Source organism: Lontra canadensis, unplaced genomic scaffold, assembly GCF_010015895.1.
Source record: "Lontra canadensis isolate GAN:19392208 unplaced genomic scaffold, GSC_riverotter_1.0 scaffold8, whole genome shotgun sequence".
In the NCBI taxonomy this organism is placed as follows: Eukaryota; Metazoa; Chordata; class Mammalia; order Carnivora; family Mustelidae; genus Lontra; species Lontra canadensis.
Window position 1 is genome coordinate 26,168,845 of NW_022631002.1, and position 25,193 is coordinate 26,194,037.

The 25,193-nt window shown below is 58.5% G+C and overlaps 1 protein-coding gene across 5 annotated transcripts in view; it reads right to left on the reverse strand.

The window, feature by feature from the left end:
* ADGRG1 (adhesion G protein-coupled receptor G1) overlaps positions 1 to 24,659 on the reverse strand; it is a 38,198-nt gene extending 13,539 nt beyond the window's left edge. Inside the window, exon 1 of one of the 5 annotated variants that reach the window (XM_032854375.1) lies at positions 24,578 to 24,659. The gene's annotated coding sequence lies outside the window, so the exon portion shown is untranslated. Of the gene's footprint in view, positions 1 to 6,623; positions 6,818 to 7,165; positions 7,240 to 17,055; positions 17,075 to 17,098; positions 17,279 to 24,577 lie in introns of those variants that run through there. The other 4 variants (XM_032854374.1, XM_032854377.1, XM_032854378.1 and 1 more) reach the window with 4 other exon arrangements.
* Positions 24,660 to 25,193: the final 534 nt, after the last annotated feature.

The window sequence follows — 25,193 nt, forward strand, 5'->3', positions numbered from 1 at the left end:
GTCCTTTTTGTAACCACGTCCTGTCACCTCAGACCAACAGAAGGAAACCCAGCCTCTGGAGACAGAGACATAGCCCTCCTGGACCCTCTTCTTTTCAATCCCTCCTGCCAGTCCCTGCTGCTAGCTACCTCTGATCCCTCATCCAAATGTCACCTCCTCCAGGCAGCCCCCCTCTCTGCAACCATTGCTCTACACTTATGAACTTGTGGCTGACAGATCACTTAGGGACTTGGTCCAAATTCTCCATTTTATAGTATCTGGATTCAAGGCCCAGAGAGGACCAATGGCTTCCTGACATCACACAGCAAGCAAGGATGCAGCTGGTCAAAACTCCATGTGCCTCTGTGGCCCACTGGCCTTCAAAGTAAGCTACCCCTGTTGGTAAACAAGGGCCCTGGACAGGGCAGAGTCAACCATTTTTGCAAAAACCCTCCTGGATTGAACTTTGAGAGCAAAAAGGCCCAGACAAAGAAGTGACCTTCCAGTCACCAGAGGGGTACAAGCGAGGTTGCATGAAGTCCCGCGAAGGGGATTCCAACACAGATGACCAACTGCATGACTCTGACCCTTGCAGGCTCATCTCCACTCTACCCTGGCTGTTTCAACAGCCACTCCAAGGTGGATCACTCTGTCCCCAAGGGCATTCTTGGGATTTGAGGGGGAGGGTCTGCCTGGCTTCCTTTAACCGGCTCTTAGGCTATGGATTGGACTCTGGGGTCAGACTGCCTACATTCAACTCCAGCTTCTCCTGCTTGTTAGCTGCGTGTCCTTGGGCTAGTTCCTCACCCTCTCTGGGCCTTACTTGCCACATCTGTACATGAAGTGATACTTGTAAAGGACTTAGAACATGGCCATGCATGCAGTCGGCGTCCTAGGTGTCAGCTAAATATCTCTGTGTACTTTCTGACTGGCTTATGCCTGCCCCTACGTCAGCACCCCAGGGATTGTCACAGGGTCCTACTCCCTCCCCTCCCACTCTCCGGGCCCCCTGCCTTGTGGTCCTGGCCAGCTCAGCCTCCAGAACCTTGACGGGAAATTCTTAGAGCATGAAACTTCCCTTCCGGGAGCGAAATGGGAAGCTTGGAACCCCACCCCGAAAACCTCCATCCTTGCAGCCCTGATGTGAGGCTGCTCAGAACCCTCTGAGGGGCGGGAGAGCAGGGCCGGGGACAAAGAGAAGATCCCAGCCCTTACCGGGAAGGGGGAGGGCACTGCCCAGCTAGTCTGCTTGGCACCTTCCCAGCCCATTTCACACCTCAGAGAACCCTGCCCACTCTCGTGGCACCCTCTTCCTTTCCTCCATCCCCTGCCTGTGGTTGGGGGGGTGGGGGGAGGGAAGGTCAGCCACCCCCAAACCCCATACACACAACCCCCCCCTACAGCCAACTCAGATGCAGTCAGCATCCCTGACGGGGACCACACTCTCCCAGCACCTCCAACAGGGCTGCAGAATGCCCTGGGCACCACCCTGGGAACCCCCCATGTGGCTCAGCCAAGGAGGGAGAGGTCCTGTGCTCTGGAGGCTGAACCCCAGAACCAGGAGCCAGGGGCCCATACGTGGACCTCGACACAGACTGCAAGGGCAGAATCCTGTCCCTTGTCTCTGAGCCGCAGACTATCAGAGCAGGACAGGCCTCGGCTGTCTAAGACCCTTAAAACCAACCATTGGCCCGCAGGCAAGATCAGACCTCACACAGCACTGGGCCAGGGCCAGGGTGCCGCTGAGAGGGGGACTCTAACTGCAGCACCCCGATGATACCAGCAGGAGCATCATGTGAAATCCCCAGAGCCACTCTGTGAGGCTGGTCTCACTGCTTTGCCATTTTATGGATGAGGAAACTGAGGCTAGGGAAGGGTTAGCCGATCCAAGATCACCCCAGAAGGAGCCAAGACACAGACCTGCATCTCGCCCTAGAGAACCCCTGGCAGAGGTCCTAGACATGCATCCTCCCTCCACTTTGGGAGGTCCCCCAAAGAAAAGGAGCTAAGAATGAGGGGGCAGCCAAGACCACTGGCAGGTGCCGACAGCTCCAGCCTGGGAGAGAGGGTCTGAGGACCAAGTCCCCCAGGAGAGATTCCCCTCCCACCTCCCCTGCTGGAGCAGCTGCCCTTGACTTCAGGCCTTCCGTAAACACACACAGGGAACAGAATGGTCCAACCCAGCTTAACACAATGAGGGCCACCATCCCAAGGTCCCCAGGACACAGGCAGAGCAGAGGGTGGCCAGGGCTTGCCTAAGCCCACACTCCCCCACCCACCCCCGGTACTGGCTGGGCCCAGGAGAAGGAGCTCTGGTTCCCATCAGACCCAGCCCTGCCCATCCTCATGGTCGGGGAGGGGGCACTGGGCAGAGGACCTGTGGCTCACTTTCTCCCTGCGGAGGCCTGAGTCACTTCCTCTGCCATCCGTGTCGAGCCACGCACGAGTCACCACTGGCCCAGTCCAGCCTCCTGGAAAACACATTTCCTCTGAGGACGGAGGTGGAAGTTGAGTGGACAGGACCTGGTCTGGTTGGCTTGGAGTTAACCCTTTGCAACCAGGCACCTCTCCAACATACTTAGTAGGCTGATGCCCAGACCTGCCCCACCACCACAACTGCTCTTCTAGAAGTTCATATCAGAGGGGCCCAAACTTGCCCTTGGGTCAGAACCAAGCCAGGGAGCTCACAAAAGTGCAGATTCCCCAGCCCCGCATGCACGCTGAGGATCAGAGGCACCAGGTTTGGGGCGGGGCTCGGAGTCTGGCTTTAACAAGCGTCCCATTGATGGACACTCCTAGGGCTTGGAACCATGGGGTTCCAAGCCTGGGATAACAGTAGCCCTATTTTCCAGAGAACATCAGAGATGAGGGGGCCCAGGTCCAGATCACTCAGCTGCAAAATGGCATGGCCTGGGCTGGGGGTGCCTCTCCACCCCGGCAAGGACATGGCAAGCCCCTCGATCGTTCACTTGGTGCTTAGCCGGGTGCCGGCAACCTGGAAGGGGCTTCCCGAAGGACAGAAGGGGTGGAAAGGGAGCCCTGGAGTGGGTTTTCAGGTGTGAGCCTGATCTTGTCTTCCTCCAGGGTGGGACAGAAGGGAGAGGACCCAGCTCAGGTGTCCTGCTCCAGCCTCCATCTCTGGCTGCTCTCCAGCAGCAGAGGCAGGGGCAACACGGAGCTACAGGCTACCTCCTCGAGCCCAGGGGCAGAGGGCTCAGGAAAGAAGGACATGACCCAGGACAGAGACAAGGAAAGGAGTGGGTGAGCGGAAAGCCATGAGAATGTAAGCCCACATGTGAGTGTGGGTGTGTTTGCACACATGCATGTACGGGTCTGCAGGGGAGCAAGGGGAAAGCAGAAGGCGGCTGGGAATGGGGGCAGGTTAGCTCTGTGGGGGAGGAACAGAGGGCTGCTCAGACCTCAAAGGGCAGCCAGGGAAGGCAGTTAGAACAGAGCACAGCGCTGGCAGGTGCTTCCTCCGTGGGGGGAGGGGCGGGGGGTCGAGAAGACCCTCCACTGGCACTTTCTGAATTATTCGAGAAAACTAAACCTTACTTAGAAACACCAGCTCTCCAACAAATCAATGGAGGGACCCACATCAGACCTGGGTGGGACCCAGGGCCATGCCCCGTCCTAGACCAGCAACCCCCCCACCCTCAGCAGTGCCCACTCCCTCTCCTCCCTCTGCTCCCATTCTCCAGTGGGGTGGCCAAGCTCAGGCTAGGTGTCCACCTCGGCTAGAGGTTCCCCCCAGCAGGATGTTCTGGGCTGGCGGGGGGAAGCGGAGTGACTTCAGTTTTCAGGAATTCTTCTACAATAAAGGAGAATAAAAATTAAGCTGCCTGTCTGCCCCCAGAGGCTGGCGGATGCCAAGGCCGTGCCCACTCACTGCCTGGGATGAGTCTCACATTCTTGCACCCGACCTGCTGGAGGGCCGTCCCTGCCCACGTGGCCCCACCTCCCTGCGGTTCTGGTCTGGCCAAGTCCGTGGGCAGCGACTCTCTCTGTGTACCCAGACGAGCCCTAGCCCAGTGGGAAGACTGAGGAAGGGGGGAAGCAGAGAGCTGTCTGCTAGGATGGGAGGAAAGGGTCTGTCGGTGTGCAAGGACCCTGAGTCCTCCCCAGAAGCCTTATCCAGAGCCACCCACCCTGAAGCCTGCTTTATCTAGCACCAGAACATTCACTTAAGGGACCTCAGAGAGGCCAACGTGTAGTCACGCAAGCAGACATGAGCCCCGGCTTGGGTGTCCTGCCTCTAAGCCTTTCCACACACTGGTCCTCCTTCCTGGGATGTCAGCCTTAGGATGTTTCCGATGCCCTGGGCCTTGGGCCTCCACACCCCACCCCGTGGCCTTTGCACTCCAGCCCACAGTGCCTGGCCAGACCCCACACGGTGGGGAGGTGGGGGAGGGGGGCAGGGTCTGTCCAGCACAGCGGGAAGGACCCTGGAATCCAAGGAGGGGGATTTAGCAAGTGCTAAATCCATTTAGCAAGTGCTCAGTTTGTGCTGGTGTGGAGCAAAGCACTTTGCACAAATTATCATTCAGTCCTCACCGTGAGTCCAGGGAGCAAAGGCTATTATGACCCAAATGAAAATTTAAAGTTTAAAGAAAATGAAATTAAAGTCCAGAGAGGTTAGGTGAGGCCCAAGATCACACAGCAAGTAGCCAAGCCAGAACTCAAACCCAGGGCCACCCAACCTCAAAGCCATGCTTTTTGTCATGGTAGTCTCCAGAGTCCTATCCTTTTTCTGGGACTGTCTCCTCATCCTTACCACGTGGTAACTTGCCAAAGCACTTTCCAAGAAGCAATAGTTCCCAAGTTAGAGAAATAATGCAGGCCCTGCTGGGTCTTGTGTATTAGCATGTCAAAGGCTCTGATAAGACCTGCAGAAAGAAAATCCTCAGAGCTTGGTTGGGCTTAGTTTTCCAGCCCACTGTGATGGCACATCCTTTTTAGCATGGGCACCTGTTATCAACATGAGAAGCGAGCTCTCAAAAATCTTTCTGCCACACAAGATAAGAAACCCGTCAGCACCCTCCCTTCCAGGCTCCAGCCCCTCCCTTTCCCTCAGAGGCCATTAGCTACCAGGAGATGGGCTTCGGGAGCCATTTAGACTGTGATGTTCCCCCAGGCAACTCATCATCATCCTTGACACTTCCAGGCGAGAGGTCCCCGGGGAGCCTGGGGTATATGCAGCCCCATCCCACCTCCTTCCTGGGGGCAGCAGCAGTTCTTGGGGAAAGGGGCACTGCCAGCCCTGTCCCCCGTCTGGCCCTTCCATTAAAGTCAGCTATAGCCAGCTGGGCCCTCAGCCTCTCCTCAAACAGCTGGGACACTTAGAAGATTGGAATTGAGAGAGAGAGAGAGAGGGAAGGGCAGAGAAAGAGAAAGAGGCAATATGAGCATGCCAGAGCTTTTAGAAGCCGAGAATCAAAGCCTCTTAGAACTTGAGAATGGATTATAGGGACTTGGAACCTAAAAAGAGAAGAGATCAGAAAGGGTCCCAGATCTGGCCCAGGCTGGGTCCGGACTCAGGCGCCAGGGTTTTTCAGGAGCAGTTCGGGAAACCTGGTGCCAGCCCCATGCTCCTGGCACAGTGTGGGGCCGGCCTCCCACAAGTCTCCCCACAGGTGTCTCCCCAGGAAGCTGCTGAGGCTGGGCTCCAGGGCACCAGGACACACACCAGTCAGCACCTGCCCAGAGAATGCAGACGCCCAGAGGAGGGGTGGTAGGCGCTAGGTGTGCTGGGTCCAGAACTAACTGCAGTCAAGTGGCCCCGGGAACTTTTGACCAGCCCATCCCCTCTCTGATCCCTGTCTCCATCTGTCTTCTCCATGGGCTGGGCCTCTGGATGCTTCCAGGGAAGACCAGGGCTTATGGCCCAGGTGGCAGCCAGGAGCAAAGGTGCTTGGCCATCTCCTCCTCCTGGCCAGACTCTCTTCCCTCTCAAACCACAGGCAGACCTCAGCTGGCTGGCTGCAGTGTCCCTTCCCCATCTGTGTTCCCACACTGCCCAAGGCCAGGCCTACAAGGTCCTCCCAGTTAGCATCCTGCTGGGGCTGCAGATCAGCTACTCTGGGCCTGGCAGAGTGACCATCTTTAGAGTACAGGACCCTAGTATTCCCAAGGCCAGCCATGAGCCCTCCCTTTCTTTCTTCCTCCTCCGGGTCCCAGATCCCTGGCTGAGATGTGCACAGGACACACGGCCAGGTGTCCTCCCCCAAGAAAGCTAGGGGCCTGGGAAGGGCAGTGGAGGCACAGACCAGGATCCCACCCAGCTCACTGAGCACCACAGTGTCCTCCATTGCTATTCGCACCCCCCCACCCCCACCCCGGCAGTGTGCTCACCCCCTCCAGCAACACAGCTAACATTGATTAAAGCTCTTGGAAAATGCAAGACTCGAGTCTAAGCTCTTGACACAAAGGAATACAGTCACCCTCCCCCAAACCTTAAGAGGCATGTGCCATTATATTCATTTAACAAATAAGAAAACTGAGTCCCCGGAAGGTGGCACTACCTGCAGAGGACTGCCCAGCCAGCACGGGGAAGGCATGAGATGCTGCCCCAGGGCCTGGCTCCAGAACGGATGCTCTTGGCTTTGTGGCCCTTGGCTCTGTGGCCCGTTTACCCTTAAGCTTACCTGACTGTTAGAAAGCCTTCTCTTTCAAACTTGCAGGAAAGGTGTTTGCAGATGTGTCTCCTTGGGGTTCCAAACACCCTTCCCCTGAGGGCCCAGGGGACCCCCATGCTGGGGATGCAGCCTCCCAACACCCCTCAGAGGCTTATCTGTGTTCTTTGAGGGGGCAGCCCAGAGCTGGAGTGTGGCTGAGGAGAGTGGCGTGGAGCCCTTACCCCCCAACCACTTCCTCCCTGTGGCTGCTGTCTGACTCCCCCTTTGCATAGCCTCTGGGCCTCCAGAGGGTCCCTGCTCCCACCTATCTCCACCCCCACCCCATCCATCAGCTACCTTAGCAGTGCTGGGGAGAAAGGGGAGATGGGGAAGAGGGATGGAGGGAGAAAAGAAAGAGAGGGGGAAGGGGAGGGAGGTGGGAAGGAGCAGGGGAAAGGGAGGCAAAGGAGGGGAGGAAGAAGGAGGGGAAAGGGAAGGGGAGGTGGGGGAACAGGGAAGCAGCACCAGGAATGAGAGGGATGGAGGGGAGAAGGGAGGAGGGGAAATTGTACCTGGGCTCCTCCTTTGTGGCATCGAGTGGACTGTAAGTACATAAAGAGCGTGAACCGTGCACCGAGTGAGCAGAGGGCTGCCGTCTGCAGGGCGGGTGGATCGCTTTCTGGGGAGGAGAACTTTGAAGCTGAGCCACCCCAGCCCCTGCCCCCTCACAGGAGCTTCAGACAAAGCGGGCAGCCACGGGAGAGACGCTGCGGGCTGCGAGCCCCAGCCACTAGCCCGGGAGAAGGGGCGCAGGTGACAGCAACCCCTGGCAACCGTTGCCCTGGCAACCGTTGGCAGCTGCAGGAAGGGGACTACGTCACTGCCCGGCTCCGACCCAGCAGAGCACAGGCGCCCTAACTTGTCCGGGACCCAAGTCTCCTGACTCAAACACTGGCCAGACCAGGAGGGAGCCAGCAAGAGGAAGGACAGGGTAGAGGACGGTGAGTTATGGGTCACGGAGAGCAGCACCTGACACCTGCCTGAGTTTATCAACATTGACTTTAAACCAAATCCTTTTGGGACGCAGCGGGGGCTACCCTTGTGACCAGAGATGCCTATTAGCAGCTGCTTTTGCCCCTGGAGGCTGCCAGGCTGTGGCCTTGACCTCTTCCCAGGCTGGACACCCCTCCAACCCTTATCACTGGCTGTCACAAGTTCCGAACATGCACCATACTTCTCTAGAAGCCTTCTAGATTACCACAGCCCACCAGGAATCTTCCTTCTGAGATATCCTTAGGGCTGCGGGCGTTCCCCCTGGCTTCCTTCCAGAGAGTTCCCTGAGGGCCAAGAGTGGGTCAGACCCTCCTTTCTGTGCTGCACAGTGAGTACCAGGGCAGGAAGGGAAGAGAACACAGTCAAAGCTTCTGAAACCCCTTCTATGTGCTTGGTACTACACTAGGCATTTTGGAGATCTCTTTCTACAGCTCTCCAAGGTTAGCTCCATGGAAGCTATCTTCCAGATAAGAAAACAGAGGCTCAGGGAAGTGATGTGACTTGCTCAAGGCCACCCAGCTGGTAGGGAGGGATGGGAACCTCTAACCAAGATCTCTTCTGAGACACGAAGACATCAAGACCAAATGTGGATCTGACGCTTGACAAATCCCAGCCCCCACCAAGTGCACATTCAAACTTTATTTGATCTCCTCCAGTGACAGGGAGCTCACTTTCTCCCAAGATGGCACCTCACTTTGACCTCTAAATTTTAAAGTCCTTCATAGCCACCGAGTCCAAGAGGAAAGGGCATCAAAGACAGGGGGTGGCCTCCACGTGCCAGACAGGGCAGAGAAGAGAATCCAGGGCAGACGTGTCTGCCTGGGCCTATGGCTCCAGACCAGTATCAGACCAGGAGACAGGGCGGCTCTGCTCAGGAGGCTAACGGGCTAGGGTCTCAGCCAAGCAGCTATGAACACTTTCCCAGAACAAGCGGGGAACCCCCCTTGGCAATCACACTCAAAGGGGCCGGAGGGGGCTTTGCGATGGTTTCTGGCAGAGGCCATGGGAAAGGCAGCAAGGGCTTGGGGCCGGGGGGATGCTGTGCCTATGCACCCGCACACCTCCCCTCCCATCCCCAACCCCCACCGTGGACCAGAGCCAGCGGGCGGCTTCAGCCGGGAGGCAGCTATTGTCTTGCTGCTAGCCCAGAGCTGTGTCCCATTCAGGCACTATTTTTGGCCCCCCCGGAGGAAGAGGAAAAGAAAGCAAAGAAAGGAGCTGCTGTTCTCAGTGGAACCTTCTCCCGGAAAGGATTCCAGGGCCTGCTGGGCCAGAGAAGGCAGGCACTGTTGAATCAGAAGCTTCTATGCTTAAAAAGAGCTGGCAGGGGGCTGCAGTTCAGGAGAGCCAGGCACAGATCGGGCACCCCCCGGCCTCTACACACATGTGGTACTCACTAACTGCAGGGACTCTCAGAGAAACAGAGGCACAACATCGCAGGTCCCACCCAACGTCGCAGAGCACTTGTAATGACAAAAATACTTACGATAGCTCATCGGTCAGGGCTGCCCAGAGCCAAGTCTCTGCCAAAGACATTGACAAGGCTCACGACACTGCGGACCATAGCGGAGTGTGGGACAAAAATGATGAGGCTCATTGTACCAATCAGACAGCTGAGGCTCAGGAAGCAGCATGACTGCCCAAATCACAAGCTAGCAGTCCCATACACCACCGCTACCACCTGCCCCTGTCCTCCCCCACCCACCAGGCATTCACCAACTCCAGCACACTAGCCTTCTTTCTATCCTCAGACACACCTCAGGGCCTTTGCCCTTCAAAATAGCACATCCTTTCTTGGACCCATTCCCTGAATCATTTCTTCTTAGTCCTTATTTTGAATATCACCTCCCCCAAGAAGCCATCTATGATTACCCGGCCAAAATTATCCTCCCCATCGTCACACTCATCCGCGCCACCTTATCTTCTTAATTTTATAGCACTTAACGCTGTCTGAGATGACCCTTCAGTCTGCTTACTTGTTTTCCATTTCTCAACACTTACTGTCTGGTTCAACTTGAATGTCCTGCACTAGTGTCATCCTTGGTCCACAGTCGATGCTGCATGAGGGCTGGATAAATACACAAATGAATGAGACAGAGCTGGGATTCTAAGCCAGGTCAGGCCAGCTCCAAGCCAATTCCTGATGCTATACTTCTGCTCCAAAAGTGCCCCTGGGACGGGGGTTCCAGGATCGAGCCATCCCGACTCCCCAGCCTCTGACTGGTAAGGGGGCATAAGCATGTCTGCCCAGTGCTTGATCAGAGAGGGAGTCCCAAGACTGTGCACAGCTTAAGAATAGGGATAGGACCTAAAACGCCAGCCTTGCGTATCCTCCAATACACAGCTGCCTGGTAAAGGCTCTGAAAAGTCCTGCAATGAAGAAGCCTGGGAGCCCAAGCCTTTCCTAAATCACTAAGACCACAAACAGACTCTCAAAGTTGCTAGATTAGGTGATGTCTGAGATCCCATCTGAATTTGGGATCACTGAACCTTGGGTTTTCTCTGGACTCAAAGGCAGTTATTACCCCAGGTCCCTTGACAGCCTATTCCTATGGCCCAGGGCTAAGAGGGGACCCAGGAAGGAACTTGCCATGAAGGTGGGTCCCATTCCCACCGGTGCAAATGCTAAACTTCCATCTGGACTCCTATGGCCTCCCCCAAGGTGGGGCAGGGAGGGGAAACTGTAGATTTCTGTGGCCAGGGAAGATCCTGGGGTCTAGGACCCTGGCGGTTGGCATATCCCAATGGCCAGCATTCAGAGACTTACAAGGCAGCAGGGAAGGAAACCACATGGGAGCACAGATCATATGAAGTGCACCTAATGTCCCATAATGCGTGTACGTGTCCACTCTCTGAGGGGGGCATTATTATGCCCATTTCACAGCTGAGAAAACTAAGGCTCAGCCACAGGAGAAGCTGTTTGCCCAGGGCTACACGGCTGGTAACTGGGCCGCAATCCAGTTCCGTACACGCCTTTGCCTGCACTGTACCTACTGCTCTGCATGGACCCCCTGCCTGGGACTCTCCAGGACACAGAATGGAAATGTCAGTAACTCTAGGGGATTGGATCGGCAGCTCCACGAGGCTGTGCTGCACCCAAAACCTCACAGCCCAGGAACAGGGGCTGGGCCCCTTCATCCCTACACCCATGGGGTCTGAGAACACTTCTACCCCTCCTGGACGGAAGTTACTGAGGCTTCCAGCTCTGTGGGAGAGAGAACCCGAGAGCAGGAGCTGAGGTGGGGACCCCCGGATGTGCTAGCACATGCTGCAGTGTCTCCGTGGGGGAGCACCGACTGTCCTCCCAACAACAGCTAGTGACAGGTACTGCTCCCCGGCCTGCCCCACCCCCATGCCTGGCCAGGCACCAGGACCTGGGAATCCCTGGCTCCCAGCCTGGAGAGAGGACCCCACCCATCTCGTCTGGGCTGTGTGCCTAGGTGGCAGAGCCTGAGAGAGGGTGGCAGGTGCGGCCACAGACGCAGGATAAATTTAAGGAAACTGGGTGAGGACTCCTTCCGGGCCCGCCCGCTGTCTACGGCTCTCTCTCTCATGAGGCCCTGTCACATGCAGGTGTGTGGGAGGGGGAAGCGCCACGGGGTCAGGAACACCCCTACCCAGGTAACTCGCCCATTGGATAGGGAGAGCAAGGGGCAACATCAGCTCCCTGATGACTTGGGGTGGGTGTGTCCCCTTCTGGACCCCTCCCTCCCACCCTCCAGACTCACTCCCGCCCCATCCCTGTGTGTCTTCCGCCCAGCCCGCCAGATGATTGGGAGGCCATCGGGAGCCTCCCAAAGATGCCACTGGATGGCGCTACTGGTAGGAGTCTGGGCACAGTGACAGGCAAGACTCTGGAGTCCCACCTGCCCCCAGACATGGCCTGATGCCATCTGGATGACCAGTGGGCTGGCTACTTAGGGACTTAATGCCTGGGGACGATGCGGGACTTGGGTATCTCTCCCACTCAGGGCCAGAAAAGCGCGGGGCTGGAAGGAGCAGTAAAGAACCCCACCTGCTGCTCCAGTTCCCTCTACAATTCCCTGCCAAACTTAAACACTTACAGGGATGGGAAGCTCACTATCTCAAGTGGAAGCAGCCATCTGTGGTGGCAGGGGCAAGGGTCCAGGCCTGCGTTCAGGCCCCCACTACCACCAACTGTCCAGGGAACGTGAGACCTACTTCCTTATCTGTGAAATGTAGATAAGGATTCAAATCTCCAGGGGCCAGCAGTACTCAAGACTGGATAAGGTTCTTCACAGGCAGTGAAGCTCTATGTACCAGAAGGGGTGGGTGTTTATGAGTCTCTCCAAGGGTTTGGCACATGGCCAGATGGTGGCACAGCCAGAGGAGCAGTAGGCAGAGGGCACCAGGCCAAACATGACTCAGTTGCTCCCACTAGCCCCTGGGGTTCAGCCCTCACATTTGTCACCATGAAGACAGGTGGGTCTAGGCAGTTGTCCCCCCTGCCACAGGGTCAGAGACCTAAGGAGCTAACCACAGAGCCCCCCCACCCCCTACCACCCCAAGAGCTATACTTGTCCAGGGACCCAGAGGGGGCCAGCCACCCAGTGCAGGCGAGGGGCCGAAAAGCCAAGGAAACAGCCCAGCAAAGGAGTACTGTAGAGTGCTGCCCAAGGAAACAAGCCCAACTTGGACTTAGGCCTCCCCTGCAGGCCCAGGACAATGGCCAAGTGGTTAGGCCTGGGGTCAGAGAGCAAAGCAGGAGGGAGTCCCATTCTTGAAGAACACCATGCCAGCAGACCAAGATCCCATTGGATGGGAGTGTCCAAGGGCCCCCACGGGCTCTGGGGGCCTGGTGACTTTCCAATGACATCATGGGAGCACAAGGCTGGATAAGCTCACTGTTGCTTCCTGTGATCTTGGTGGTGGCCCAGATCAGTGGCAATGACAATATCACTTACGGTGTGCCAAGCATGACACTCAGCACTTAAAATACAGTGGCTCACTTCACCTTCTCAAGGGACCATTATCAGCCTCATTTTAAAGACGAGGGAAACAAGGCACAGAAAGGCCAATACACCTGTCCAAGATCACACAGTTGATGGAACCGAGACAGAACCAGACAGCCCCAGAGCCACCATGTTGGGTTGCCTCTCTCAGGGGCACAGCTAAGCTGGGCGATGGAGGAGCCGAAGTTCTAGGACAGCTCTGCGTGGGGTTCTACTGCCCATGGGGCCCCAGGGGGACCGCCGTCTCAGCTCGTCCTGCACAGGCCTCAGAGAGAGGTTAGAAACTGGGATGTCTTCATCCCCATTTTATAGCCTAAGTAACGAGGCTTTGAGAGACTGAGCTGCTTATTCAAGGTTGCTTTTCCAGGATTTGAACCTAGATCTAACTCAGCCACCACGTGACCCTGAAGACAAACTCTTCAGCCTGGGTTTAGGGAAGACCTCTCAAAGAGGCTCAATGAGCTGAGTACACGCTTCCCACCCCAGGGCGGCTCCAGACCCATCCCAGCAACCACCCTGCCCAAGGATGGGACTCTTGGCTCTGTGTATCGTAGGGACACTGAGATCCAGGTAGGTCACAACCTTGCGCCCCTGTGGCCCTCTGCTTACCCCTGTGGGCCTTGAAAGACAAGGCTGGGGCTTCTGGGAGGTGTAAGGCAGAGGCCTGAGGACAGGGCAGAGAGAGCTGAGAGGCGGCTTGAGAGTCTCTCCTTGTTACTTATCTGGAGTTCACCGAAGCGGTTTAGGGGGAAGCTGGGCTGGAGCCATTAGCTGCAGACCGGCCAGCCTTGCAGGGACCAGGCGCAGGGCTGGCTCCAACAGAAAGGTCCCTGCCCTCCCCCCCAGGCCGCCTCCCTGTAGCCTAGAGCCCATTCCACTGATGCCTAGAAGCTCTGCCCGCTTCTTGGGGGCTCAGCCTTTATCTCTGCCTGCCTGGGAACAGCCACAGGCACCACAAACTGTCTGAGCCTAAGCCTGCGGCCACTCAGGAACCCAACACCCAGCCCACCAACCTTCCCACCAGGTCCTGCCAGAGCCCAGGTGGCCCTAGCTCTCCCCAGGGGGCAGGCAGGATGAAGCCCCACCCCCAAGCCTGGGTTGTTGCTAGTTGTGCCTGGGCCTCAGTACCCCGTCCTGTCCCATGAGATCATCTTAGGATAAAGGCCCAGCAATCCCTCCTTCACGTGTACAACAGTCCCCCCGGTGGAGACACTATTGTTACCCGCTTTTTCCAGATGAGGACCCTGAGGCAGATGCCCCAGGTCACACCACCAGAGAGGAACAAAGCCAGGACTCTCCCCAGGCAGACTGGCCTCGGTCTCTCCCTCTCCGTGGGTCCCGACACCACAGCAGAGCGCAGGCTCAGCAGGGGTGGGGCTGGGCTCCCCGACAGGGCACGGGCTCTCTGGCACCCAGCAGGGAGCCCAGCCCGGCCCAGGAGCCCCGTCCCAACTGAGGGGGCCAGGGCAGCACGGTGAGCAAGATCGCAGGCTCCGGAGCCCCAAAGACAAGCAGTTCATCATGGGTAAACCCCCTGTGCCTCAGTGTCCTCGTCTCTCAAGGGGACAGTCAGAAGCACCAGCCTGGCAGGAACAAAGGCGTGTGCAAAGCACAGAGCGCAGCACCCAGCAGGGTCTCCAGCAGGGAGCTCCACGATGTTCTAGTTCAGGCCAAGCCCCCGGGAACCAGGGAGAGTTTGGGACCTCAGGGGCCCCAGGTGGGTGCCTTGGCCCACCTGTTGCAGAGTAGCCTGGCCCCAGGCGGGGGTCAGAAATTGTGTGTCCCGAGCTCCTCCCATGCCTTGGCCCCTCTCCCCAGCAGCCCAGGCCTGACCCCAGAATCTGCGGGACTCCCCGAGGGCCTCAAGGATCTCCCGGTGAGGCATGAGGAGCTGACGGGTGGAGGGTAAGCCCAGGGAACTTGAGGCCCAGCCAGCCCCTCCCCGGGGTCTGAGAGACCCCTTTGTGCCAGCCCAGCCCCACTCCCCACTTGCCATCTGCCTGGTCCCTGGGCTCCTGCTTCCCTGACTGCTGGGTTTGCTCACGTGATGCCCCCATCTGCTGGGAATCAGAAGGCAGGGTCTGGGGGTGCCATGTCCTCCCCCTACAGCCATGCCCCTGACTCTTCACCCCTACCCTGCAGGAGCCCACCTGTGCCTGCATCCCTGGGAGGTGCCCCACCCCCACCCCCCACCCCCACCTGCTTTTGCAGCTCTGCTGAGGACCAAGGGACCTGTGGCCTGGCTCAGCCAGAACACGGAGCATGGTCCATGTGACCCCCTTCAAGGCTTGCCTGCCTCCCCCTCCCGTCTTTGTCATGCCCGCCCTGCTAGGAAGGTGATGGCCACAGCACACAGACCCTGCCTCTCTCAGCTGCCCTCCCTTCAGCTGGGGGCCCCCTCGCTCTCTGTCCCCACAGCCAGGAAGCTGCTTTCCAAGCACAAGCAAGCGGTGGACCCAATAGCCTGGACTTCGGGCAGCCAGGCCACCCCGCATCACAGCCTTACCCTCCCCATCCTGTTGGGGTCATAGCCAGGGCACCCAGCACCGCCCCTGCTGGCACCCATCTGACCAGGCTGCTGGTCACAGTGCCATCCCCCGCCTGCAATGCACAGGGAGACCTGCTGGCTTGGCACTCCAGGCCCCATAAAGTGACCCGTGGCAGGTCTCCTCTGCCATCACCTGCTCCATCTCCCAGCAACCATCGTTCCCAGCCTTTTCCATGCAATGGTCTCTGCCCAAAACGCCCCCTACCCCATCCTCATATATGCACTTCAGTCAACCCCTTTACCCCTCCCCACAGGTCTCCAAGCCCAGCTGGGTCCTCCTCCCAGCTCAGAAAGCTCTCTACCCCTCCTCGAGCAATATTCTGTCACTCCTCAACCCCAGATCCTCACCGTCTCGTTGATCTGTGTCCCTGACGAGCCAGGCTGACCAGCCCCTGTCCAGGGGCCCAGGACACCGAAGCCAGCACCCGCAGTGCACGCGGGCTGCCTAGCACAGCCTCTCCCCCACAGACCGTGCCCGGACTGGTGTCCTTCACACGCGGACACCCTTGAAGCCAGGCCCCAGGACCACAGGCAGAGCAAGCTATCATCACCCCTACATACCCATTCAGCAGCTGGGACAACTGAGGCCCAGAGAGAAAGAGACGAGGCAAGGTGCTGTGACTGAGGAGGATCTGTATCCCGATCTCCCGGGTCCCTGCCACAAAGGGGATTAGGTCTGGCTCCCAAAGCAGCCCAACCTCTAGACACTGACAAGGAAGTCTCCATGGGACCCTCGCCTGGGCCCTGGGGAACCAACTCAGCAGCTGGTGGCTCTCACTGACAGGGAAGTCTCCTTCCCCCTCAGTCTCCAGCCCCAAGAAAGCCCCTCTGCCGTCAAGGTGCTCGCAGGGAGGGCGCGGGGGCTTGGCCCTGAATTCGGGCCACCCATGGGTTCTCAGACACCTTAACTGTCTCATTCATTGCTCCCACCCCCAGGATACCAAGCACACAGTAGGCACTCAATAAATGCTTGCATGAGTAACTTCTTTGGTTACTGGAGCCACAAAGGCTCTTCCGACCCACCCTACCAGGCAGGATGGGAGCTGGGGTGAAGGGGTGAGAGGCTCCTATCTGAATATAAGCACCCCAACCCTCCTCAGTAAAATAAGCTCCAGTCCTTCCCGTGGTGCCACGGGAGACCCCAGCTCAGCCCCGTAGGAAGGAGGTTGGTTGGGGAAGAGGAGGGAATGGGAACCAGTAGATCCCCACCCCGCCCACCCCACCGCCCCCCCCCACCGCCCCCCCACCCCCCACCGCCGCTATTACAGGGTAGGCGCTGCGGGAGCGCCTAGGGAGGAATTCCTATCAGTGCCACCCACATGGGAGCGCCAGGGTCTGGTGGTTTGCGGGTCGAAGGCTCCAGCCACAAAGTCTGCTTCCCCATCTACCTTCCCCTACTTCCCGGGACCCTCTCTCAGACCCCACAGCCGGGGCCACCAGGGCCTGTGTGGTGAGGAGTCAGACTGCCCCTGGTTCACTTGGACACCCCCGGACCCCGCCCTGGGCACCTGTGGACAAAGCCCTTCCTCCCCAAGGCTGCACCCTGGCCGTTTATCCCTAGACTTGAGACATGACCTGGGAGCCTCAGTCCCCTATCTGTGCAGTGGGAGCAGGAGTGGGGAGTTATCTCACAGATCAGAGAGCAGACCCTAGCTTGCTGGACCTAGTGACTATACCACCCTGAGCCTCAGTTTCCCTAGCTAACAAATAACAAGAGGCCCGAGAGATTTCATCCTCTGGGGCCCCGTCCCCTTCTGAGACACCTCCCTGCTCATCCCAGCCACCCCTGCAGACCGCTCACAGCAGAGTTCATCTGGGCTGGCTGCCACCAAGAGACCGACCTCCCAATTCCCTGTTACACCACCACCCTGCCCTCCGCCCCACACACCGCATCCCTCCTCCTTCCCGCTGTCACACCCTTGATCTGGTACCCGGTGCTGATGGCAGGTCCTGTGTGGAGCCAGGCAGCAGGAACGCCTTTCACGATTCACCTCAGAGGCTTAACCCACCCGCCAGGGTCCGGCTGCCCCCAGTGGGCGGGCTGGTGAGCGTGGGAGGTTCCTGGCTCCTCTCTTGCGGCAGAGCAAGGCGAGCAGGGAGCCGCGGAGGTGGCGTATGTTTGCTGGGGGGATGCCCCCCTCCTGCCCCAGTCGGGCTCCTCCCTCTTCCCTAGCTTGGCTGGGATGACGGGACCTTACAGTGAGTCACAGATTTCTCGAGGGAGGCGGGAGGGGGCAGGGCCGAGAGAGCTCTGGCCGTGACCCTGGGGGATGCCCGTGACTCAGCGATGGGCAAGGGGGCACCTCAGCCTCACCACCCATCCAGGCAGACAGGTGCCAGCATGGACAGACAGCCCCGCTGTGGATAACTCTGCCTCCCCGCCCTCCATCTGTCGCTTCCCCCACGCCCTGGGGCTCTTCTCCCCAAAGTTCCCTCAGAGAAGCCAGGGTTGCCTTGGCAACCGGCCCCTCAGATGCTGTGCTCCCCCTCTCCAAGGCGCAGGCGACAACTGCCCCTTCCTGAAGGAGAGTCCAGAGACTCCAGCCTCCTTGGCAGCTGACAGGAGCCGGCACTGACCGGCAGAGCGGAAAGCACTTGGGGGAGGGCAGGGGTGTCAGGTGGCTTGGCATGTGGTCAGTCAGGCCACCTGACCTCGAGCCCTCCTTGAGCCCCAGTTGTCATAGCAAAGGGACATATCCCAATGCTCCCCAAGTTTCAATATTCTAATACTCTCATTCCAGATTCTGAGACCCCAGGGGTACATCTGCTGGGCCAAAGGGAAAACTGAGGCCCAGGTAAAGAAATATTCCTGGTGGTTTCCAAAAACCCAAAAAGAAAAATTTGGGAACGGGCTCATCCCTTCTGGCCAGCAGCCTCTCAGTGGCTTGCTCCCACTGCTTGGGTTCATAACCACCCCGAAAGTCAGGAAGCTCTGGACGGCTCATGGCCTGCCCTGCCGGCCTAGAGCTCCCCATCTTCCCTCATCCTCACTCGACTCCCAAGTCAAAGGTGCCATAGGAATTTCACAGTATAATGAGGGTAAGGGATGACAGCAACAATAATAACGATGATGATTACATATACTGACCATTTACAGCATTCCAGAACCTTCCCTCCCATCAACACTGTAGCACCACAGGACAGCGGTGAGGGAAGCATGTGGCTCAGGCCAGTGCCCGGCACTTGATGAACCCTCAATAAATATGTGGTGATGAAGAGGGGAGAGCACAAGGTGGAGAAATACAGCTCAGAGAAGGGAATTCACTTGCTCAAGGTCACCCAGCAGGGAAGCGGCAGAGCTGGGATGGAGGCCCAGGAGGTCTGGCTCCACACAGCGCTCCTCACCACTCTTGAATCCAGCATCCCCAGACCCCTGGCACAGGGCCCAGGCGCTGTAAACCCCTTCTCTTCCTGCAAGGATCTGCATTCTGGAAAAGGAACCTGCAAAAATCCCCTGAGGCCACATGAATGGAAGCTTTTTAGGCGGTCTAGGAGGCCAGGGGTCCGCTGCGAAGGAGAGGTACCCCTCACCCGCCTGCATGGATATCAAGCCACAGGGAGAAAGGCAGTAAAGCTAACAGTGAGGGTCAGGGAGGATCCAGAGTTGTCAGGAAGCCAGTGTTGTGTCCTCCGAGCAGTCAGCAGCAGGCAGGCACTGTGGGCACGCGGCCCGTGTCTGGCCCATGGTTCCCTCCCACGGCCACGGTGGACACTCGCTCCCTGCCAGGGCTGAAGGGGCCAGGAAACAATGGTGCGGAAGTGAGTTATCCAGAAAGGACATGGAGTCCCTGACATGCAGTGTCCTTGAGCAAGTTGTCGCCTCTAAGCCTTGGTTTCCCCAAGATCCATCCTCTGGGGCCAGGCCAGCCAGTAGTCGCGGCAGCCTCAGCTGTCCCCCGGGGTCCAAGCCACAGGAAGCCGTCCCTCCCAATACACATGCCCCACAGAGGGTGCTGACCAGGCCCTCACAGGTGGAGGGGTAAAGGCACCACTCTCCTGGCAGGACATCTGAGCAAGGAACACAGAGCCTGGACCCAGCTGCGCCTTGGACCATGTGGGAAAGGCCCATGTGGTGAACTGGCCCGGGCAGGAGGTCGCTTGCCTAGCTCTGCCTGCCCTGTTACCTTCGGGCTTCTCAGAGACCTGCCATGTGCTGGGCACGGTGCCAGGCTCCGGGGCAGGGGTGGACAGTGGGCCCACCCTGTCCTGAGTCTGGCTTACATCAGGGTGACACTGGGAGTCAGTTCCTGGCATTGAAGAGCTCCCAGAGTGCTCTGGGGGTCACAAATGAGAAACCCAATAAATTACTATTCATCACAATAGTACCTATTATTAGTACTAAGCAGAACTGATGACAGCTGCTGTGTCTACAGGGTTCCCTGTCAAGATGCCTATTTTAGGGGGACTGCTGTCATTTCATCCCCCCCAAACCTGTGGGCTGGGTCCCACTGGTTTTTAGAGACACAAAGTAATTCAGCAAGAGAAATCCTGGTTTGGACTCCAGGGGCTTATGCCAGCAATGTGGGTGGGCCGGGTAGAGGGGAGGTCCAGGGGGCACTAGAGAACATAGAGGGAGAAGCTGGCAGGGGAGGCTTTGGTCCAAGACCCCGAAGCAGGGTTAGGACCCCCTAGCCCACATGTGAAGGTGAGGGGAAGGGAGAGATGTCAGAAACTGCCCTGAAGCATGGTGGGGGTGAAGGCAGGGGTACAGATCTGGGAGGCAGGGAAGAGGGTGCCCTTGGATACAGTGGAATGGGGTGGCCTGCGACATGTGGGGGAGCCTTCCAACAGGCCACTTGAAATGCACTGCTGGGGCTCAGGGCTGAAGGGATGGGGTCACCCGGGGCCTAGAGAAAGTCAAGTGCATTACTGGCTGGTGACAGAGGCCAGAGGCAGGATAGAGAGCACCGAAAGGTGAAAGTGCAAAAGGGTCTTCGTTTTAAGGGATGAAGGAGAAGCTGGGAGCCTGGGCTCGGGGCTCAGGCCAACCAGTTTCTCCTCCCAGCTCTGCCAGCTGGGTCACTCAGGCTCCCTCTCTCCAGTCACCCACCTTCTCCCCTATCCTGGGGAGACAACACCAGCACCATAGGTAATAATTAACAAGGCCACACCATAAAGCTCACAGCCCGGGCATGAATGAACAGCCCTGATGTCCTGGCGAGGGCCCCGTTGTTCAGAACAGCCTGAAGATGAAACAGAAACAGGACTGCCGGGCGGGTGGGAGCAGATCTGCAACTGCGTGTGGCCCCCAGGACAGGGTAAGAGGACGGAGCTGCGAGGCCCCGCTGTGACAGAGCTGGGGGAGAGGCCTTCTCCTCCTCTTCCTCCTCCATCCTCACCTCCCGCCCCCCCCCCAGGGCCTTGCAGGCAGTGAAGAGCCGTGCCCCCCTGTGGGAAGGGTCACGGGCCAACACTGGCTGCTAGGAGGTGGGTTTTTATTGGACAAAAGCATTTCAAGTCCGCCCTTGTCCCTTTGCAAGTTGAGTGGCCTTGTAAAGCACCGAGAGCCATGCCTGGCGCACAGTAGGTGCACAACAAGTATTGGCCAGTGTCATTGCGGTTATCATAAAGTCAACACAGATGCCAAAGGCCAGGCACTCCACAGTTTGCAAAATTCTTTCTTGTTTTCTTTCCTTTTTTTTTTTTTAACTTTTATTTTTATTTATTTATTTGACAGAGAGAGATCACAAGTAGGCAGAAAGGCAGGCAGAGAGAGCGGGGAAACAGGTTCCTCGCTGAGCAGAGAGCCTGATGTGGGGCTCGATCCCAGGACCCTGAGATCATGACATGAGCTGAAGGCAAAGGCTTAACCCACTGAGTCACCCAGGCATTCCAGCAAAATCCTTTCATGGCCAACATTTCCTCTACAAAAAAACAGTGATGACTGTTCCCATTGAACAGACTTGAAAACTGAGGCTTGAAAAGAGAAACTTCCCAAAACCTCATGGCAGGTCTGCTCCAGATCCGGGACACAAACCTGGGTCCCGGGATCCAGACCCCATGCTTTGTGGCCAGCACTCCCAGACACCTCCCAGTTCGTTCCCGTGGGAAAGCCTCCTGGCCACAGGCGCGGGGGCGGCCGTAGACCCATGATAACACCACCTCTCATCACAGCCGCCCCAGGGACCAGCATGGATGGCGTTGCCCATGTGACTCAGCCACCCTCACAAAGGGAGCTGTGTGCCTGGGCCCTAGGCCCGCCTCCCCCACCCACTGCTCATCCCCCCACTGGAGAAGGAACAGGGAGCCCAACGGATCCAAGACTTGGGAGAGCACGGGCCCACCCGCCCCATGGGCCATTAAAATGGGACAAGTCTAATGGAGATTCAAGCCCAGGCTTGGGGTGCAAGACATTGGTGCCAGTTCCAAGGATGGACTGCCAGGCCAGGCAAACAGGAGGGTGGAGACCTGGCAGGTCCACACCTGATTTTCTGAGCACTTATTTGGAGGTCCAAGGACAGGCTGGACCCAGTTGGCTCCCTTAGGGGTGGAGCTGAGGCCGGTACCCGGCTCACCTTTACCTGCAAGGGATTTCAGGTCTGGAGCTGGTGGTCAGGGCACCTGTCCCAGCATTGGCCCTCTTGACACCCCTCCCCCTGAAGGTCTAAGACCAGAGTCCATGCACCCCTGTTGCGCACTGCATGCCAGGCAGGTGACTTTCATTCCCCCCCACAATTCTGCCAAGGACGCCTTGTCCTATCTGCTGGGGGAGGAGATGGAGGGTGGGAGAGGGAAGGGAGCCAGTCCAAGGTCACACAGGATTTGAACCAGAATCTAACTCCATGGCCTTGAAACTGCCCCCAGTACCTCCTTCCTGGTTCCAGTGGCATCTTGACCTCATGTAAACAAGAAGTGGCCTTGGGCCCAGCACAGACAGGCAGGCAGGCAGACATCTCCCCTGTTCCTGTCCCGCTGGGAGGAGACCACTACAGACCACAGGTCCTCACAGGGTTCAGGCTGGCTGGGCATCCGAGAACCACCCCTGCTGACCTCCCAAGGAGGCAGGCACACCTGGGTGCCCACCTGCCTGAGACAGAAGGTAGACAGAGCTGCCACCCCCTCTTTCCAGGCATGACGGAATGTCTGACCTCAGCCCAGCCCCCAGCTGCACTCGGCAGGAGGATCAGATCCAGCCAGAACAGGCCTGGAAGGTCATACCAGGAACCCTCCTGCCTCTCAGCCATCAGAAGCCCCTGAACCCCAGGGCAAGGATGGGCCTGCCAAAGAGGGACCACAAGCTCTCTCCCCACCCCCACTTCCACGCCAGCGAGGCTGGGCCACTCTTGCCATGGGAAACAGGTGCAGGGACAGGCATCTGGAGGCCTGGGTTCCTCAGAGGAGGTCCTAGCCATCTGTGAACATAGGGCCCTGCTTTATAGCTCAGGGGATTGGAGCTAGGTGATCTGGGGGGGCACCTTCCCACTTGGCTTCTGGAGCCAGCAGTAGAGCTGGGAGGACCGCTCCTCCCAAGGGGCCTCTGGGTGCCCCGCTCAGGCCTGGGGGAGACTCAGTGACCAGGAGGCTCCAAACTGCCCCTCACCCCTCCTAGACTATCCCCCCCACCACGGCATGGCCCCGGAGTCCTTCAAATAGTACCACATGGGACCTGACACGACAGTGTCCAGATCCGAGCATTCAGTGCTGTGTCCCCAGGTCTGAGATGGGGACATCAGGCCATCTCACTGGGAGAGCGGTAACAGGTGCTGTTACTACCCTGGGCTCTCTTTTAAAGGCGGAGTCCTTCAAGGTTAGGGGCAGTGCGAAGACGAGACTTCCAACTCCTCCCCCTACCCCAACTGTTCAGACAGGAGGGCTGGGGCAGGCCGCCCCGCTGATGTCTCTATGGTCGTGCCCCTTCTGTCAGAGACTCCCTGGGCCCTGGACTCTGAGGTTTGGGTGGCAGTTGCTCGGGGAACCAAGACTTAGGCCTCTGGTCCGGCAGTGAGTCATTGTAGCTCCCACACAGAGGGAGGCAAAGGCCCAGAGAGGTGGGGCGACACCCCGTCGGACGGCCCAACAGTGTACAAAGGCGGCAGGACTTGCTTTGTCTCACAGGTGACAAAGCGCCACCTCCCTTGACTGCCAGAGTGTCCCCAGAGCCCTAGATCTCGACTTTGACCAACACGGTGTGCCCCGCCCCTTCTGTACACCAGCCTCCCCATGCCCGCCGAGTGAAGGTGCTGGCCGCCGGGGAGAGGAGGAGGCCGGTCTCCTCACCCTGGACTCCAGCGGCCCCCGCTTCTCTCTCAGGAAAAGAAAGAGCCAGAACTGGACCTTTCTGGTGGCAAGCCCACAGAGCGCCTGTTCTCCAGCCTCAGGAGTCCCCCCCACCCCGCAACGGCTCTCAGAAACCCTGCCTTCTGCATGCACCTCCTCCCGGCAGCCAGGCCGTCGCCGGGGTCTCCCCCCAAGTGCGGGGACACAGATGGCTCACGAGGCATAATGGGGCAGCGCTGACAGCTACTCATTAGTAAGGCCTGTCTAATTAACGGAGGGAACGTGGGGCGCCCATTTTGCTGCCCACACACCCCACGGGAGCCAAGTGGGTAAGGGCAGAGCTGGCCGGGCGCCAGGCTCCTCCCACCCACAGCCACCCACATCTGTCTGGCTGGCTGTCTGGCACGTGGGGCTGGAGAATCAGAAGGGCTGTGAACTGTGGGGTGAGGGCTGCTTCAGTCAGTGTTTTCACACCATCACCCTTGCCCAGCCCCCTGGGGATACAGACAGGGAAACCACCCAGGGAAGGAAGCTCCCAGGCCCTTTCCTCCATTATGGCTCTCCCGTCCTTGGCCACCCCGCAGGAATCTCATCACAGGGACCTGAGGGACTTGGGGAAAGGCTCAGAACCCTGTGCTGGCCAGACAGGGCAGGCATGTCCCCAGGCCTAGGCCCTGTCCCCTCCACTCAGCTGACCAGGGCAGGCTGTCTTTCCCTTCCTTGTCAGAAGTCCAACAGCCTGGGCCATCCTGCTCCCAAAACGGTTTCCCTTGGGATCCTAGGAGGAAACGGGCTCTGGGTGCTGGGGGAACGGGACAGGCAAAGACCCGGGTGCCTGTCTCCTGCCTCCTTGTCCGAGCCCTGGGACTCGCAGACTCACCTGGGTCCTCAACAATGCACAGCATTCCCCCTGCCCCCCAACAGCCGCCCTGTGCCAAAACGACCCCCACATCGGCTCACCCAGCCCACACTCAGAGCAGCAAGGGGGAACCCCAGCACAACCAGGGCCTCCAAACCTGCGCAGAGCCCTGAGCAGACCCAGGGCCAGGCCTCCCACATGCCCTCAGGGCCTGGAACTGGACCTGAGAGCCTGCCCACAGGCTGATTATGGAAGGTGGGCCAACCTGGGAGCCCAACTTCCCGAATTTTCCTGCCCCGTCCTCCACCACAAACAGCGACCAGCGGCTTCTTACCTCCGAGTCTCAGAGTCTTGGCAGCCCCCTGGCCGGACTCCGCCTCCTCCCCAGACACCTCTACCTCCTCCCAGGGCTCACGGGCACCCAGCCTAAGCTTGTCTGGGCAGGTTGTCCCAGGTAAGGCTCCGCCTGCCTGTCTTGAATTTCCGGCTGGCTGACGCCTCCCTCTCTCATTCCCGGATTTCTCTATAGGGTCTGCCCGGATCCCGGGTGCTGAGAGACCCTCACCCCTGGCCTCAGCCCTCCATGAGTTTTCAACACCTCTACCCAATGCGTGGGCTGCTGCCCTGCCTAGGGGCACTGGACGAGCCTGGAGGAGCCCCCGTAAGGGGGTGCAGGCCCACCTTCCGTAATCATCACCTCCGTGATTGCCCTCCTGCTGCCTCCATGAGCTCAGGCCCCCACGTGAAGCCCGGGGCCCAGGCTTACCTGCCTATAGGAAAAACAAGTCAACAGCCCCCAGCTGGCTGGAGGGGGCAGTAAGGCAGCGCTACGGGGGATGGGGAACGGGGTGCCCAATCTCTACCCTCAGAACCTCCAGCCTCTTGCAGAACACAAAGCAGGAAATGAGACAGACAAAAGAGGGGCACAGGGATGGGCGCTTCATCCTAAG